This window comes from Myotis yumanensis, unplaced genomic scaffold (assembly GCF_028538775.1).
Source record: "Myotis yumanensis isolate MYYU_CA2020_CCGP unplaced genomic scaffold, mMyoYum1.0.hap1 SCAF_6, whole genome shotgun sequence".
In the NCBI taxonomy this organism is placed as follows: domain Eukaryota; kingdom Metazoa; phylum Chordata; class Mammalia; order Chiroptera; family Vespertilionidae; genus Myotis; species Myotis yumanensis.
Window position 1 is genome coordinate 15,289,602 of NW_027223757.1, and position 17,914 is coordinate 15,307,515.

At 37.4% G+C, this 17,914-nt stretch overlaps 1 protein-coding gene across 4 annotated transcripts in view; it reads left to right on the forward strand.

Annotated features, from left to right (window-relative positions):
- NKAIN2 (sodium/potassium transporting ATPase interacting 2) overlaps positions 1-17,914 on the forward strand; it is a 783,533-nt gene that overhangs the window by 71,034 nt on the left and 694,585 nt on the right. The window contains exon 1 of one of the 4 annotated variants that reach the window (XR_011471814.1): positions 17,724-17,793. The exons of the other annotated variants lie outside the window; for them this stretch is intronic. The gene's annotated coding sequence lies outside the window, so the exon portion shown is untranslated. Of the gene's footprint in view, positions 1-17,723; positions 17,794-17,914 lie in introns of those variants that run through there. 4 annotated transcript variants of the gene reach the window in all.

A 17,914-nucleotide genomic window follows, 5' to 3' on the forward strand; every position in this document is an offset into this window, starting at 1 on the left:
TGGGACCCACCTCCCACAACAAATCATTTGCTTATGATTGATTATCAGGAAAAGTTAATCATTTGAAAGATTACCCTGGTGAAAGCAAAAGTAAATAAGCTAATTTTTAAGACAGTGCTGTAAGCCATTCTTTCGTGTGGGAAGAAGAGGTGCTCTTTTTATAGACTAAACATAGGGCCCAATTTTCCATAAAAGTGTTTTCACCCACTTTGCCTTTTTATGATGCATTGAAAGTGTTTTGACAAAACTTGATAATCTCCACAGCATTTTACAGTGAGTCACTAGAGTTGACAATATCATGTGGTGGTGGTAAAGAGTTCAAATTCTAGATTCATGACTTTTCAAGCAAACTCAACATTTTTTTTAGTCTGTTTTGATCACTGAGGATAACACAAATAAGACAAGAGGCAAAATCCTTGTTCTTATGGACCTTACATTTAATTGATGATATATAGATAAAAACAACATAAATAAGTGAATTGTGTAGAAGGAAAGATGGAGAAGTGCTGTGGAGAAAGGAAAGCACCCAGGGATTAGAGAATGCTGGTGCTGGGGTCTAGGGATGGGTGGGTGGGTGAGAGGGCCAGGGGTTGCAGGGTGCGTGCTGCGAGGGAGGAAATTGGTTTTCTTTTCAAATAGGGTGGTCAGGGAAATCCTCCTACGATGGTAAGATTTGTACACAGACCTGCAAGAGGTAGGACAGTGAGCCATGTGGATTTCTGGGGAATAAGCATTCCTACCAGTGAGAAGAGAAATTTTACCAGGATTGCTTTCTAGGTGTGAGATTTTGAGCAAAGATTGACATTTTCTAAAATGTAGTTGTCTTCTCCAAAATCTGGGGACAGTAGTGTTACCTGCCTCAAAGGGATGCTGTGAGAATTAAATAATGGATCTATTACAGATAATAATCACTGGATAAATGTTAGATATTATTATACCAGAGGCCCGATGCACGAAATTCGTGCAAGAGTAGACCTTCCTCCAGCTGCTGGCACCGGCTTCCCTCTGGCACCAAAGAGATACTTTGCTGGCACATTCCAACGAGCCATAGCCTGGCCTGGCTGCTCTCTAACTTGGTTTCTGAGCCAGTTTTGTAACCATCATCTCCCAGAGACCCTCTCTGCCTCCTCTCTGTAGTTGGATCCTGTGTCCGGAGTATCATATATTGCTTCTTCTTGGTTTATCCTCATGTTTTAACAGAGTGCACATCTAAGAGCTTCCCGGGAAAAAGTGCACGAGAAACATTTTTGTCCCTTTTCATGTCTGATTATCTGTTGCACTCACAATTAGTAGTTACCTGAGCATAGAGTTATATTGTAGAAACAATCTCTTAGGAATTTGAAGGCATTTCTTTTCTGTCGTCTAACTTGTAATGTTGCTGTTCAAATGTAGGATGCCATTCAGTTTAACAAAATTCATCTGAAAGCAGTTTATTAGAAAGTGCTCTTAGGAAAGCTGGCAGAAAAGTGAAGTGAGCCTGGAAAGGAAAAGGCACCAAACAAGGGTGTAATATTGAGAGGAGTCGTACTGAGGAAGCTTTGCAGGAAGGGGAGCACACACCTCGAGTTACTCTCATCAGAGCGGCACGGAGCCCGGTTGCTGATACCCCTGCACCGTGAGCCAGTGCTGAAGGAAGGCCCAGGAGGACGTAGTTCCCAGGCTGTCTGCGGGCGGAGGCCAGGGGAGGTCCAGAAGCCTGAGATAACGCTTCCATGCAAAAGACAAAGTGGTGATGTTGGAACTGAAAGCGCACCAGGAATTGATGTTCACAGGAATGCTGTAGGGATCTGAGGGGACATGGACAGGCCACTGGCTGTGTCGGCTGCATTATTGTATAAAACATGGCTGATGGACAGCATTGGTCTTGTGACTCCAGAAGTCTGACACAAAGCTGATACTCATTAGGCGTGCTGCAAGTGAGATGATGTCAGGTTCAAGCAGACATTCATTGCCCTTAAGTCACTTGGCTCTTATAATTCAATTTTGGAGGAATACACCAAACGAAAAGATGTTTATAAGTGCTGGCTACCTTATTAAAATTGTCTAAAATGTAAGCGTGGCTCAGTGGTTGAGCATTGACCTATGAACCAGGAGGTTGAGGTTCGATTCCCAGTCAGGGCATATGCTCGGTTGTGGGCTTGATCCCCATTGTGGGGTGTGCAGGAGGCAGCCAATCAATGATTCTCTGAAATAAAAAATATTTAAAAAATAAAACATAAGTGTAATTTATTATGGGATTCTATAATATTTTTAACTCTCCAGAAAGTGAACTCCTGTTACACCACCTGAGATTATTATTGGACAGCCAAATATTCTTCTATCACACATGTTTTCATTAACTTCTTGTACTCTCAAGTATTTGCTTAAGACTTACCCTGCGTTAGGCACTGATTTCGGTGCTGGAGTTAGCGCTGAACAAGATGGATAAGGGTGCATACATTCATGTGCGGAGAGACAATGAATAAATAATGAGTAAAATAAAAATATCAGACAGTGATGAGAACTGTGAAGGAAATAAAATGGAGTGAGGCAATAAAATGGTACCAGAAAACAAATCGGATGTTCAAGAGAGACCTTTCTGAAGAGAAAATAGTTCACCTAGAGCATGGATGATAAGAAGACAAGCATGGAAATGCTGGGGAAGATTTACTCCAGGAAGACCATCGGAAAACACATATATAATTACATATTGTTTTTGTGATTAATCACTATGCTTTAATTATGTTCAATTTGTAACAATGAAATAGGGGGTCTCCACAACATGAGGAACTGTATTAAAGGGTCGCGGCATTAGGAAGGTTGAGAACCACTGTGTTAGAGGAACAGATTTTGTGGTTTATCACTGTTTTAAAAGCCATTGGAGAGTTTTAAGCAGGGCAGTGACATGATCTGCTTTATATTTTTGAGGTTTCCACTGAAAATTGGATAATGAGGGCAAGAGTAGGGAGAGGGAGAATGTGATGGAGGGCACCTCTTTTTTAATTATTTCATTTTAATCTTTATTGTTTAAAGTATTACAGATGTCCCCCTTTTTCCCTGTTGACTACCTCCACTCTGCCTCCATCCCCTCCCCCTGAAGGGTATCTCTTCAGTGTGAGGGGTCGGCAAACCATGGCTCTCGAGCCACATGCGGCTCTTTGTTCCCTTGAGTGTGGCTCTTCCACAAAATACCACGTACGGGCGCGCACATACAGTGCGATTGAAACTTCGTGGCCCATGCGCAGAAGTCGGTATTTTGTGGAAGAGTCACACTCAAGGGGCCAAAGAGCCGCATGTGGCTCGCGAGCCACGGTTTGCCGAGCCGCAGTTTGCCGACCACTGGAAAGGTGACAATGGAGTTGGAGAGAAACAGGCAGCTTCTGAGAATTGTTTTGGAGTAGAATTGACAAGCCTATTGACTGTGAGTAGATACAGGGCTGAGGAAAGGGTGAAGGAATAATGTCTCCTAGGTGTTTGGCAGGAGAGACAAAGTAGCTGATGACAGCACCGTTTTCGACCTTTTCTTTGGTCTGTACTTACCCAGCACAAGTGGTTCTAAGCAGTGTTGCTTTACTTTTCATCAGGCTCAGAGTTTTCACTGTAGGTAAATGTATGCTATTCATCCGAATCCTCTTTGTACTTCATGACTGATGATTTTCCCCTTTTTTCCTGATTTTAAATCTTGTTTGGTTAAAATACATTTTTGACATACAGGAAGAGCAAGAAAAATTTTGCTCATATCATGCCATCTGCTCCTTTTTAATTCCTCTCAGGAAAATCCTCCAAGGAAATGCATTGTCTTTTTGATGCCAATTTTGGCATCCATGGCTACTTCCTTTCCCCCGTGGAGAACATCTGGCTGTGCATCGCGCTGGGCCTTGAGGAGGGAGATGCTTTCCTTGCCTCTGCTCATGGGGCTACAACTTGAGCTGGATTCCTAAGTCCTAGTTGTGAAACAATTGTATTGTATCCCTAGGTCAGTAGATGTATAGACTATTTCTGATTTAAAAATCACGTTGCAGACTTTCCTCATGACCCGGTTTATCTAAGTAATCTCCTGTCTTTGACTGCTGGGCCCTAACTTCAGAATCATGTCCACCTGTTTGCAGTCCTGACTGGTAAACGGCAAGATTCAGGGAAAACAGAGATTGTAAACCATCATTACTGAACACATCTCAGCAGCTATGTGAATCAGCATAGTCCCTAAGGCAGGGCCTAAAGCGCTTAGGGTGACACTACATGAAATAATATTTTAGAAACAAAAATATCGATGCAATTTTAAACTATAATTATTTACTGTAGAAATGTTTTTTCATAATTATTGATTCTCATTAAAATGAAATACATTACATTGAAAAAGGTTCATAAAAATTGAGTCAGTATATAAAAATATTTTTATTGTTTTGTTTGATATAAAAAGTGTCTACTATATGAAATTGGAAAAATATATAAATATGTGAAGAAAATAATAACATCTTGTAAACCCACTGTCAGAAGACAACTACTGCTGCCATTGTTGGTTAACTCTCTGATCTTTTCTCTCTCTCTCTCTCTTTCTCTCTCTCTCTCTCTCTCTCTCTCTATATATATCCTATCTAATAATAGACAAACATGGTATTTAACTGTACCTCTGACACGCTTCCCATTGGCTAATCAGGGCGATATGCAAATTAACTGCCAACCAAGATGGCGGCTGGCAGCCAGGCAGCTGAAGCGAACAGGAGGCTTGCTTGCTCCAGTGATCGAGGAAGCCAAGGTTCCTCGCCTGCCGCTGCCGGCCTCTGAGGTGCACTCTAAGAAACAATGTTGCAATTATATAAGCTAAACAAACCCCAGAAACCTGCTTTCAGCCAGCCGGGCCTCAGAGCTGGAGCTGCAACAGTGTTTCAATTATAAAAGCCAAACAAACCCAGATACCTGCTTTGAGCAGCCGAGGTCTCAGAGCTGGAGCTGAGCCTCAGAGCTAAAGCTGACTCTCAGTTCCAGTGACAGCCATAGAAGGTAAATAAATCCCAGAATAAAAAAAAAAGAAAAAAAGGAGAGGTTGGGAGTTTCAGTCACCTGCCAGCCTGAAAACAGCCCTCAGCCCCTCACCCAGACTGGCCAGGCACCCCAGTGGGGACCCCCACCCTGAAGGGTGTGTGACCAGCTGCAAACAGCCATCATCCCCTCATCCAGGCTGGCCAGGCACCCCAGTGGGGACCCCCACCCTGATCCGGGACACACTTCAGGGCAAAGCAGCCGGCCCCGATCCGTGCACCAGGCCTCTATCCTATATAGTAAAAGGGTAATATGCAAACTGACCCTAACAGCAGAAAGACTGGGAATGACTGGTCACTATGACACACACTGACCACCAGGGGGCAGACGCTCAATGCAGGAGCTGCCCTCTGGTGGTCAGTGAGCTCTCACATGGGAGGAGCTCTGCTCAGCCACAAGCCAGGCTGATGGCTGCCAGTACAGTGGTGGTGGTGGGAGCCTCTCTTGCCTCCTCAGCAGCATTAAAGATGTCTGACTGCAGTTTAGGCCTGCTCCCCACTGGCAAGTGGACATCCCCCGAGGGCTGCTGGGCTACCAGAGGGATGTCTGATTGCCATATTAGGCCCAATCCCCTGGGGAGTGGGCCTAAGCCAGCAGGTGGTCATCCCCTGATGGGTCCCAGACTGCGAGAGGGCACAGGCCGGGCTGAGGGACCCCCCTCCCCCCCCCCCCCCCCAGTGTACAAATTTTTGTGCACCAGACCTCTAGTATATATAAATATCTATGTAAATCTATATAAATATCTATGTAAGTTTATATAAATACATGAATATTGATGATTATGTATAGAGTTAAAAGTTTGAGATTAAAGTGTTTAAACTATCTTTGTATCCCACTTTTCTATATATAGGTATACTGGAAAATTTGATCACTGCATTATATTTTATATATCATAATATGCTTTACATAACCCCCTATTTGTGGGGTTTTTAGGTTGTTCCTACTGTTTTTAGACACTCAGATTGTTCAATAATAAATTATGCTGAAAGTTAATATTTTTATAAACACATATTTAATAGCATTTCTGATTTTTCAATAGCATAAATCCTAAAATAAAATTATTTGGTTAAAATGTATGAACATGTTAAAGGGTCTTTTTATATATTATCAGATAACTTCCTAGATGCATAAAACATATTATATTTTGTTAAGTTTTGCCAATCTGATGGATTTTAATGTAATTTGTTTATTTCAATTTGCCTTACTTTAATTGTTGGTGAGGCTGAACATTTTATCATATAAATATATACATTTTTTTCTGTGAATTTTATATCCATGTTTTTATCCATGTTTCTTTTTGCTGTTTTTATTGGAATATTAATATTTTAGTTATTAATTTTTTAGGTAAGCACACCTTTCTAATATGTCTTAAAAGTTTTTCCTAGTCACATTTTGCTTTAAATTTGTCCAGAACTTTCTTGATATATATATTTTATTTTTTAAAGATATATATATATATATCCTATTTTCCTTTTCTTCTGTAATTTTATTTCATATTCTTATGCTCAGGGGACTTTAAGTTATTATAAGTATTAACTTGGCTTCTATAGCTTTATTTAAAAGTTCAATCCATCCAGGATTCATTTGACTTAACAATTTTGAAGTTGTAAAAACAGGATTTTTTTACTTTGATTAGTAAACTTCCCCAAAATCATTGAACAGTTTAACCTGTTGTGAAATTGTTTGTATTGTTGTTGCTGTTAGTACTATTACTATTATTTCATAGGAAATTTATATATAATCCCAGGAATTTTCAGGGCAGTTCTGCTATTCTGTTAATTCTCATGTATAATCATATTAACTGTTTCAATTTGTGTGTATATATATACATATATATATTATATATAATATATATTAATATGTATATTAATATATATATGCCTAGCTATTTGTTAATATAGTCTAACAGATTGCTGAGGTTAGTAATTATTTTTGTCACTGGAATTTCATTAGATTTCACTGAAAATTACAGTTACATTCTCAGAATCTGCCTGCTCATATATATTTTCCACCCCCAAATATGGGATATTTTCCCAGTATTTAAGAAGTTTTCAGTGTACTCTATAAAATCATATTGTATTTCATTATTTATATTATTATTTTTACTAGAAAAATATAGGTTACTTAATGATTTTGTGGTTATTTGCCTTATGAGTTACTTGATTTCTTCTTTAACTATTTGCATGTATATAGGATGAGCTTTAAGTTTTGTAATTTTAACTTATCCTGTTTTCTTATTGATTTAAATGTATAATGTTTTTCTCATGTACTTCCTAGCATAAAAATTACTTGAAAGTATCAGGAATGTTATATTTTAATTTCCAATACCTCTTATTTCTTTTTCATGTCTGATAGCATTGGCTAAAATATCTATAGAATTAGCAAATAATAATGAGAAAAGTATTTTTTGTTTCTTATTTTACAAGAAATGCATATTTTGTTTTCTCTTTTAGTATGCCATCCATATAATATACTTTAAGCAATAAAACAAAATATAAAAAATAAAAATAAAATAAAATAAAATGCAGCATACCTCATTGTATTGTGCTTGGCTTTATTATGCTTTGAAGATATTGTATTTTTTACAAATTTATGTTACATGTCAACTCTATGTCAAGCAAGTCTATTAGTGCCATTTTCCCAATAGCATTTGCTCACTTTGTATTTGGTACATTTTGGTAATTCTTGCAATACTTCAAACTCTTTCATTATTATTATATTTATTATTGTGATCCATGGTCCATGATTTTTGATGTTACAATTGCAATCTGCATCCATGTAAAATGGCAAACGTAATCGATAAATGTGTGCTATGACTGCTTCATCGACTGGTCGTTTTCCCATTTCTCTCCTTGTCCTCTGCCTTCTATTCCTAGAGATACAATATTGAAATTAGGCCAATTGATAACTTTATAATGGCCTCAGAGTGTTCAAAGTGAAAAGAAGAGTCTCACATCTCTCACTTTGATTAAAAGGCTAGAAGTGATTAAGCTTAGTGAAGAAGACATGTCAAAAACTGATAAACACTGAAAGCTAGACCTCCTGTGCCAAACAGCCAAGTTGTGGATACAACGGAAAAGTCATTGAAGGAAATTAAAGTAATACTCCAGTGAAGACTCAAATGAGAAGACAGCAAAACACTTATTGATGATATGGAGAAAGTTTTAGTGGTCTGGATAGAAAATCATAGCAGCCACATCATTCCCTTAAGCCAAAGCCTAATTTAGAGCAAGGCCATAACTCTTCAATTATTTTAAGACAGAGAGAGGTGAGTAAGCTGCAGAAGAAAAGTCTGAAGCAACAGAGGTTGGTTCCTGATGTTTAAGTAAAGAAGTGGTTTCCATTACATAAAAGTGGAAGCGAAGCAGCAAGTGCTGATGTAGAAGCTGCAGGAAATTATCCAGAAGATCTAGCCTAGCTACAAAGACCGTCTTGTCAGGGGCTAATGATGTTGGTGACTTTAAGATGAAGCCCATAGTCAAGTACTATTCCAAAAATCCTAGGATCCTTGCTGATTTTGCCAAATCTACTGTGCCTGTGCTCTATAAATAGAGCAAAAAAACCTGATGACAGCACATATGTTTACACCATGGTTTACTGAATATTTAAAACCCATGTTGAGACATAGTACTCAGAAAAAAGAGATTCCTTTCAAAATAGTACTGCTCATTGACAATGCACCTGGTCACCCAAGAGCTCTGATGGAGATGTAGATAAGATGTATATTTTTTCCTACCTGCTAACACAGCATTCATTCTGCAGCCCATGTATCAGGGAGTAATTTCAACTTTCAAGTCTTATTATTTAAGAAATACATTCTATAAGTGTATCGCTGCCATAGGTGGTTCCTCTAATACAGTGGTTCTCAACCTTCTGGCCCTTAAAATACAGTTCCTCATGTTGTGACCCAACCATAAAATTATTTCCGTTGCTACTTCATAACTGTAATGTTGCTACTGTTATGAATCGTAATGAAAATATCTGATATGCAGGATGGTCTTAGGCGACCCCTGTGAAAGGGTCATTCGACCACCAAAGGGGTCGCGACCCACAGGTTGAGAACCGCTGCTCTAATGGATCTGGACCAAGTAAATTGAAAACCTTCTGGAAAGGATTCACCATTCTAGAAGACATTAAGAACATTTGTGATTCATGGGAAATGTCAAAATATTATGTTTGGAAGAGGATGATTCCAGCCATCATGGGCGACTTTGAGGGATACTGGTGGAAATAGCAAGAAGTTGACTTAGAAGTGGAGCCTGAAGATGTGCCTGACTTGCTGCAGTCTCATGATCAAACTTTAATGGATGAGGAATTACCTCTTAAAGATGAGCAAAGCAACTTTTTTCTTGAGATAGAACCTACTCCTGGTGAAGATACTATGAAAATTGTTGAAATGCCAACAAAGGATTTAGAACATTGCATAAACTTAATTGGTAAAGCATCTGAAGGGTTTGAGAGGATTGACTTCAGTTTTGAATGAAGTTCTACTGTGGGGTAAAATGCTATCAAATAGCATGGCGTGCTGCAGAGAAATAGTGAAAGGAAGAGTCAATCGATGAGGCCAACTTCATTGTTATTTTAGGAAATTGCCGCATCCATCCCAAACTTCTGCAGCCACCACCTGATCAGTCAGCAGTTATCAGCATCAAGGCAAGACCCTCTACTGGCAAAAAGTAGGACTCAGTGAAGGCTCACATGATGGTTAGCATTTTCAGCAATATGTTGTACACTAAGTGGACTTCTGCTTACATTTGTTTGAGGAGACTTTAGCATCATGGGAATACGTGCAAGGGAGACTTGACAATATATCTGGGCAGCTGTAGCGCCCTTTCTGGGCAAGAAAAGAATGGAATTTAATGGTCCTCTAGCCCCTCTGCTCCATCACAAATCTCTACACAAAGAATGCATATTTGACAAGGACAGTTGGGCCTCAATCTATTGAAAAGAAGCCTAAAGAGATGGAAGCATAAAAAGTTTATCACTACCTTTATTTTAGAAATAGCAGTTAGCTAGAACTTATAGTAATAAAAATTATGCTTATGTTATGTATTTCATTTTTCTATTTATTAAATGTATTGGGGTGATATTGGCCAACAAGAACATATAGGTTTCAGGTGTGGGTTTCTGTGTTATAATATCTGTATATTGCACTATGTATCCACCACCCAAAGTCAAATCTTCTCCTGTCACCATATTTTAGGACCCCCTTCTATAAGATGTATTTCGGTATGCTTTGTTGAATCACTTGCATACAGTCAAAGGTTAAACTCTCGTTTTCAGAAAGTGTAAGCTTGGACAATAAAGACATTGATTTTTTTTCATGTCATTTTGCATCTTCAATCCCTCTTTTATTGTAAAAAGTTATCTTTGACAGAATGGTAAATATTTCTTGAAAAACATCTAATGTGAAGTTGTTCTTTAGTCAGCTTTAGTGTGAGTGACAAAAAATTGCCAGATAGGATTCTGCAGATTTCCATCAAAGTCACATTAGAGGATGACAAGGCTGTGAGCAAGAAAAAAAGCCCAACAGGGACTGCTAATGGTGTGCGGAGCAGGCTATGGCCTGGGATTTCATTCCAAAGAATGAGTCAGAAAAATAGAAACAAGTTTGTACATATGAAGAATGGTTACCTCTCCCCTGACCACTGAATGGGAACCCAAGGAGGGCAGAAGGAGAAGTAATAGAGTATGTGAAATGAAATGAGGCCATTTACTGCGAAACCCGATGTAGTGTATCTAGTGTCATAATTTGGATTGCTCAGTAGGGAACTAGCTTGGCTTTAAGTGTAGGAAGAAATGTTAGCCAACCGATTGCCTAGAAAATGCATTATCTTTCTTAAGGAACAGTTTCCAGAATCTATTTTGTGTGTATGCCCATTTAAAAATATTTCCTATTTGTGAATTTTGTATATAATGCTTCACTGTGATAATAAGAAAATTGAAGTTCAAAGCATGAAATCATATTAAGTAGTTTCTAGTGTCTAATATGACAGAAATGAGAGTGATGTTTTATTTTTCTGTAAACTGCTATCATGATATAGATATATATGGTATATATATTTCTTTTACATACATCACATGTATGTAAAAGAAAAAAACACAAATTATATATAGACCTTTTATCATACAAAGGGAGCTGGAATGAGCAGGATACTTTCAGACATATTCTGTATATCTTGAGTTAAGGTTTTACACTGAAATTCAACATAACTATTACTGTTATTATTTGATATTATTATTAAAATTCCATAGATCAAATTACTAAAATAGAAGATACCATATTTTAAATAGGGGAAGTAATTTTATTCTGGTTTTCAAGGATTATCTGTGAATCTTTATGTAAAATTACAGAAGTAAATAATTTACAGGTGCTGTCAATGAAATTGAATGCAAAATATTTTGTTTATTATTGTGAACTGACTAATAATAATACAGTCATTATTTAAGTGGAATTTATCTTTTACTCAATATTAAGATTGGTGTGTGTGTGTGTGTGTGTGTGTGTGCATGTGTATGTGTGTGTGTTTGGGGAACATATTACTTTTATGTTAACAAAAATCTTTTCTCCAATAATAAGGTCAATTTTTTGTCATGTTATTGAAATAATTGTGCAATTAAAGGTTGGATAACTGGAATCTTACAGCACAAATTTGTTGTTCATTAATCATGCTAACTTGTTTAATGTTATTAAAAAAACACCCTAAAGTGAAGTGAAAATAAAAAGAGCCATTATTTAAGGAATAAGAAAATCAAAACAAAATGTATTAGTGTAGTAGCATTCCGTATGTCTGTGTGTCTCATCATGTTCAATAAATTTAAAATACACTGAAATTTGTCAAAAACTAAGATGTTAAAACTTTGTGGTTTTTGTTTTGTCTGGATTGTGCCCTTGTGTGTTTGTATAAACACACAGTATGAATTCCTTCATTTTATTTTATATTTTTTGCTAATCCTCACCCGAAGGGAGGGGGCGGGGAGAAAGAGAGAGAGAGAGAGAGAGAGTGAGAGAGAAGAGTGACACATAGATTGCTTGCTTCTGCAACTGAGGTTAATGTCCTTGACCGGGATGGAACCCAGGACCCTTCAGTCTGGGGCCGAAGCTGTATCCACTGAGCCAAACTGGGTAGGGCGCATTCCTTCCCTTTAAAGAAGCAAACATAGGACTTATGATTTAAAAAACAGTGCAGATAGTGAAAATATTTTTCGCACCAGTTGTGTGTGTGTGTGTGTGTGTGTGTGTGTGTGTGTGTATGCTATGAGCAAACAAATTTTCTAAAGGAATCCCTTATACTTTTGCTTTTAGCTTAATTAGTACTCTAATGATTTGGCTTGAGTCAGAGAAATTTAGCAAAAAGATCAATACAATGTGGGTTGGTTGCTATTTCTACATTCCTGTAATTCTGATAATCTGTCCAGATACTTCCTAGTTTAACAAATCACAGACAGTAAAAGTAATTCATTACAATCAATTCATGACCATTGATCATATTAGATTAAAGCATTCATTCAACTCAGTGTGGAGAGCAGTGACTAAGTCTGTGACAAAATGAACATGGTAAGCACTTACGCCTCAGATTACTATCGATGAGCAACAGGCAGTGTCTTGATTTTACCCCGGTTATTTCAGTTGTTGTTAACAGTGTCTATATTTCTATATAATTTGTGTAAAATATACAGCTCATTGTGTTGATTATCCATCCTTGTTCTATCTGCGTATTGGAGTTCTCATTATCTCAGGTACAAATCTGAGGCAATTTTAACAACTCACAAGGTTTGGTCCAGTTTTAAGTGACAGAAGAAAGTTATGGTGTATTTATGAATCACTAGAGGCCTGGTGTACGAAATTCGTGCACTGGGAAGTGGGGGAGTCCCTCAGCCAGGCCTGTGCCCTCTCACAGTCCGGAACCCTCAGCTGGCAGTCAGACATCCTTCTCGCAGTCCAGGACCCCTCTCTCCTTACTGCCCACCGGCTCGCTGCTCCTTACCTCTCGGCTCACTGCTCTTAGCACCGCCGTAAAGGTGGGAGAGGCTCCTGCCACCACCACTCTACTTGTCAGCCATGAGCCTGGCTTCTGTCCGAGCAGCGCTCCCCCTGTGGGAGCACACTGACCAACAGGGTACAGCTCCTGCATCGAGCATCTGTGCCCTGTTGGTTAGGGCACGTCATAGCAACCAGTCATTCTGCCGGTTGTTCCACAGTTTGGTCGATTTGCATATTAGGCTTTTATTATATAGGATATTTTTAAGTACCTTATTTGATTTTTTGCCTTTTAATAGGTTTATTCACATAGAAATATGTTAGCATGTTTCTCATGCATATTTGCCTTTCTTTCTGAAAGATGTCAAGGGTTCGGGTGTGATTTCACTTTTTAATCAGGCTGCAAGGACAGTTGGCCTCTGATAGAATGACAGCATAGCTTCTGATTAGCAGCTATACAACTTGGCCTCCTACAGCTTTGGTGTTTAATTCCTTTATTCTTTAGTCCTGGTACAATAACTATATTGTAATCGTTTGCTGCACATTGGTATTGAAAAGGGGGGGAGGGAATATGTTTAGATGAAAATTTTTCTTGTTGATTAGATTTGTATGCTTTAATTTTCTCAGAAAGTTTTTCTTGGAAATAGTTAATATTTAGCTTGAAAATACTCAAGTATAAATAATTAACAATAGGAAAATAACTGTGGCAACATAGTTTTAAAAGCAATTAACAATGAATCTCTCAGTTCTTATTAGAGGCAAATACTTCTTCTGTGATACAAGAACAGCCACTGTTCTAAGGAAGTGCAAGAAAAATGTTTGGACTGCTGAGCTGTATAATATTGTCTTGCATTGGTTTTAGAGACTCTGTGGCCTCCCAGTCAGAGGTCCTTTTTAGTTCATTATCGCCTCTTATTTTGTGCGAATTTTGCATTTTGCACACAAAGACAAGAAAAGCAACCAAAAATGGTGCATTTTTTTTCTTTAATTTTTTTTTTGAGGACAGAGTACTTTCCTAGACTTTTACTTTATGGTGCTTTTTCCACATCAGCCAATGAAGAGTCAAAAATCCAGTTGAGCTAGAGCAATGATCAAACGAAAAAAATAAGACTCCCAGTAAAAAAGCAAAATGGCAAAGATATTGGCAGTTCAAAGAAGAGACAGTACAAATGGTTAGTAAGCAGCTGAAAATGTTTAAATACACTCATAAGACAGGCAGATTAAATCGTGTTTACCTATAAATTTAACAAGTACAAAAGCATACATTTTAGTGATGGTGAAGAACATGTATATTAGCTGGTGAAAGGGAATGTCCACACAACCTTTAAGTCGATACTTTGGCAGAAATTAATGCAGTCATTAAAATGTACATACTTTTTGATAAAGGGACTTTATTTTTAAAAACCCTCTAAAGGAAAAAATACAGTTAATAACTCGTTATATATTAATAGAGTATTATGTCACTTCCACATGACAATGCATTTTGCAGTCATTAAAATATTTTTGGAAAATGGTAAGTAACTGGAATATGCTTGTTATATGATGATAAATAAGAAACAAAGACACCATGCCCTGATCGGTTTGGCTCAGTGGATAGAGCGTCGGCCTGCGGAATGAGGGGTCCCAGGTTCGATTCTGGTCAAGGGCATGTACCTTGGTTGCAGGCACATCCCCAGTGGGAGGTATGCAGGAGGCAGCTGATCGATGTTTCTCTCTCATCGATGTTTCTAACTCTCTATCCCTCTCCCTTCCTCTCTGTAAAAAATCAATAAAATATATTAAAAAAAAGAAACAAAGACACCAAATATACATACTTTATTATCTAAAGCCTGTAAAATCTATGTACACTGGAAAAAGTGCAGGAGGAAAATAAAGAATGTTGTGAGATGTTGTGTCTGGGATTATGATGAATTTTATACAACAAATTTGTGTTAATTTCAGTGTGATAATGAAAATTGCACATAAAAAGAAAATTGAAAACTAAAAATCAAGCAAATAAATACCCTCTTTAACCGAGAACATGTTTAATAGAAAGGTAAAAGTACATAAAGCTAATTTTTGATGGCATTGTCCACAAAAATTGCCAACCAATTTAGTAAAAAGGAAAATCAATCAGTTTGGCTGTTCTCTAGAATAGTAAAACATGTTGTCAGTTGCTCCAATTAAATTATTCCTCAATTGACTTTATTGACTAGCTGTTTTGCAGCTATATAGACAAGTTTTCAGAGAAAAATGTATTGCTGAAAAAATACTTAGTCAGTGAAATTTAATAGGAGGACACAGTGGGAGATCATTAAAATGAATCCTCTTGCTTCATTGAGGCAATGCATTGTAATGCAGATTATATTGATTTACTGAAATATCTGTATGAAATTAGTGTCCCGTTAACACGAGCCTATATATTAAAATCAGTATATTATAAAAATCAGAATGCAAGTTTGGTTGATATTGTTTTAATGAACAACCAAGCTAGTTAGACTATCATGTAGTATTGGATCATCTTTAGATTTCCTTCTAGCATGACATAGGAATTCATTAAGTAGTTACATTCTCTATTTTCTATCCCTCGTGGGCACTTCGAAGAATGGGCAGGTCAGTACTTCTCCTCTAAGCTACTTGCAAAGATGATTCTGTATTTGTCACATTTAGTGGAAATATATTATCTATTAGCAAGGTCTAAACTCAGATACGACATGCTGTAGTTTCCATGGCTAAGAAGCAGCTCACTCTTATCTGCTCTAACTTATGTGTTTGGTTTATTCCCATAGTTTCTTTACAGTTACTTTTACACTTATCTTTACACTGAGCAGCCATTGTGAACATTAAAAACAGATGGAAACATCAGGAATAATTAGTGGAAAGCTATGACAATGGGCATTAATTGTAAAGCAGGCCATGCTGTATCCTTGTCTATATATCCTAGCACTGTCTGCTGCCTTTACACTCTCAGGTTTTTGGAGCTCTGTTGCTGATGTCCTTAATTATTGTAAATATATTAAAGGGCAACAGTTCGCTGAATTGTAGAATTTTAGAGAAAGAAGAGATCTTAAAGATCTTCTATTTCCTTAATGAACAATAAGAGCATCAGAGAATTTATGGAAATTGCCTAAGGTCTAATGTAGTTAGTAACAAAATCAGAATCATACCTTTGTTCTGTTGTTCAATTATCCATCATTTCCTTTTTCTTTGAGAGCCTGCAAATGAGTCCTTGCAATAGCATGGCAATTAAGACCATGGAAGCTGGAGCCAGACTTTCTTGACTTAAATTTTGGCTCTATTCCTTACTAGCTTTGTGACTTTGGGAAAATTACTTAACCTTCCTGTCTATCAGTTTTCTCCTTTGTACAATGAGAATAAGAGTACTACCCATTTCATGGTGGTAACTGTTATAGATGAGCTAATATTTGTAAGGTCTATAAAATAGAGCCTGGGATGAATTAAGTGAAGTGCTTTGCAACTGTTTCTTAATATAAATACTAAGAGTCAAAGAAACATAGACACAGAGAACACATTACTCAATATGCATATATGTCACTTTTAATAGTATGGCTAATGCATAGCTGGTGTTGCTCAATGGTTAAGCATTGACCCATGAATCAGGAGGTCAAGGTTCAATCCCAGTCAGGACGCATGCCTGGGTTGCGTACTCAATCCCCACCCAGTAGGAGTGTGTGCAGGAGGCAGGTGATCGATGATGTTTTCCTCTCATCAATGTTTCCATCTCTATCCCTCTCCCTTCCTCTCTCTCTCATAATCAATAAAACACATTTTAAAAAATTGTAGATAATGTTTGTTTTAATAGTACTAATTTAACATAAAGGAAATACAGCACCATGTAACATGAGTTATAAAGATTAATGGAGGTCTGTCTATGTTAGCTTTACTTAATATCTTGAGCACATGAATTTTTCAAACACGCTGTCTATTTTGCTATTGCTTATAAGTACTATTCAGTTGGGCCTTTTTAAACTGATAGTTATTTTAAGTTTTATTTAATTTATTGATTTGAGAGAGAGAGGAAAGCAGAGAGAGAGAGAGAGAGAAACATCAATCTATTGTTTCACTTATTTATGCATTCATTGGCTGATTCTTGAATGTGCCCTGACTGGGAATCAAACCCACAACCTTGGCATATCAGGACAATGTTCTAAGCAAGTGAGCTTCCCAGCCAGAGCCTGAATTGATAGTTTTTAATATGTACTTTTTGAAAACAAAGATAGAATATAAAATCTTTATATATTGTTTTGTTCCTTTGTGAATTAGCATTTGACAACATTGTATTTTTAATCTTTTTGTATTTCCCTTCAATAATCCTTAAGAGATATTGTTGACATGTTCTTTAACTATATGCAATCAGTATTAAAGTTCTTATACAATACCTTTAATTTACCTAATAATTATTTTTCTTTGTTCAAATTAAAACACACACACAACTGGTCTTTTTTTTTTTGGTTTGAGGATTATATCTTTCTACCTAATTAGAGGCCAAATCATTTCTCTATATTAATTCCTTTTTTTTAATGACCTCTATTTGCAGAGAATATTTTAGAGGGCAGTTTTAACTATTTTTCTTAGGAACTGTCCAAAGTGGAGAAAAATAGCCTCCGACTTAACATTTTCTGTGCATGTTTGAAATGATAACTGCACCATCATGCAGGCTGCACATTCTTGAGCTATTTTCAGCTGTGGCTGCTTTTAAGCAGAGTGGAGAGTGAAACAGCAGCTACGGAAGGGCGAGCTGGATCGTGCACTTTCAAGTTTAGACCTGGCCTTCAAGAACAATCCGCTGAATGGTATTGAAAGGATAAGACCCAGAAGAGATATTATTTTCTCTATTTTAATGCTTTCTGAGTGCCTTGCAAGTGATACTTGACCTGTATATCATACATCCAAGCCAGAGCATTTTAGAAGAGT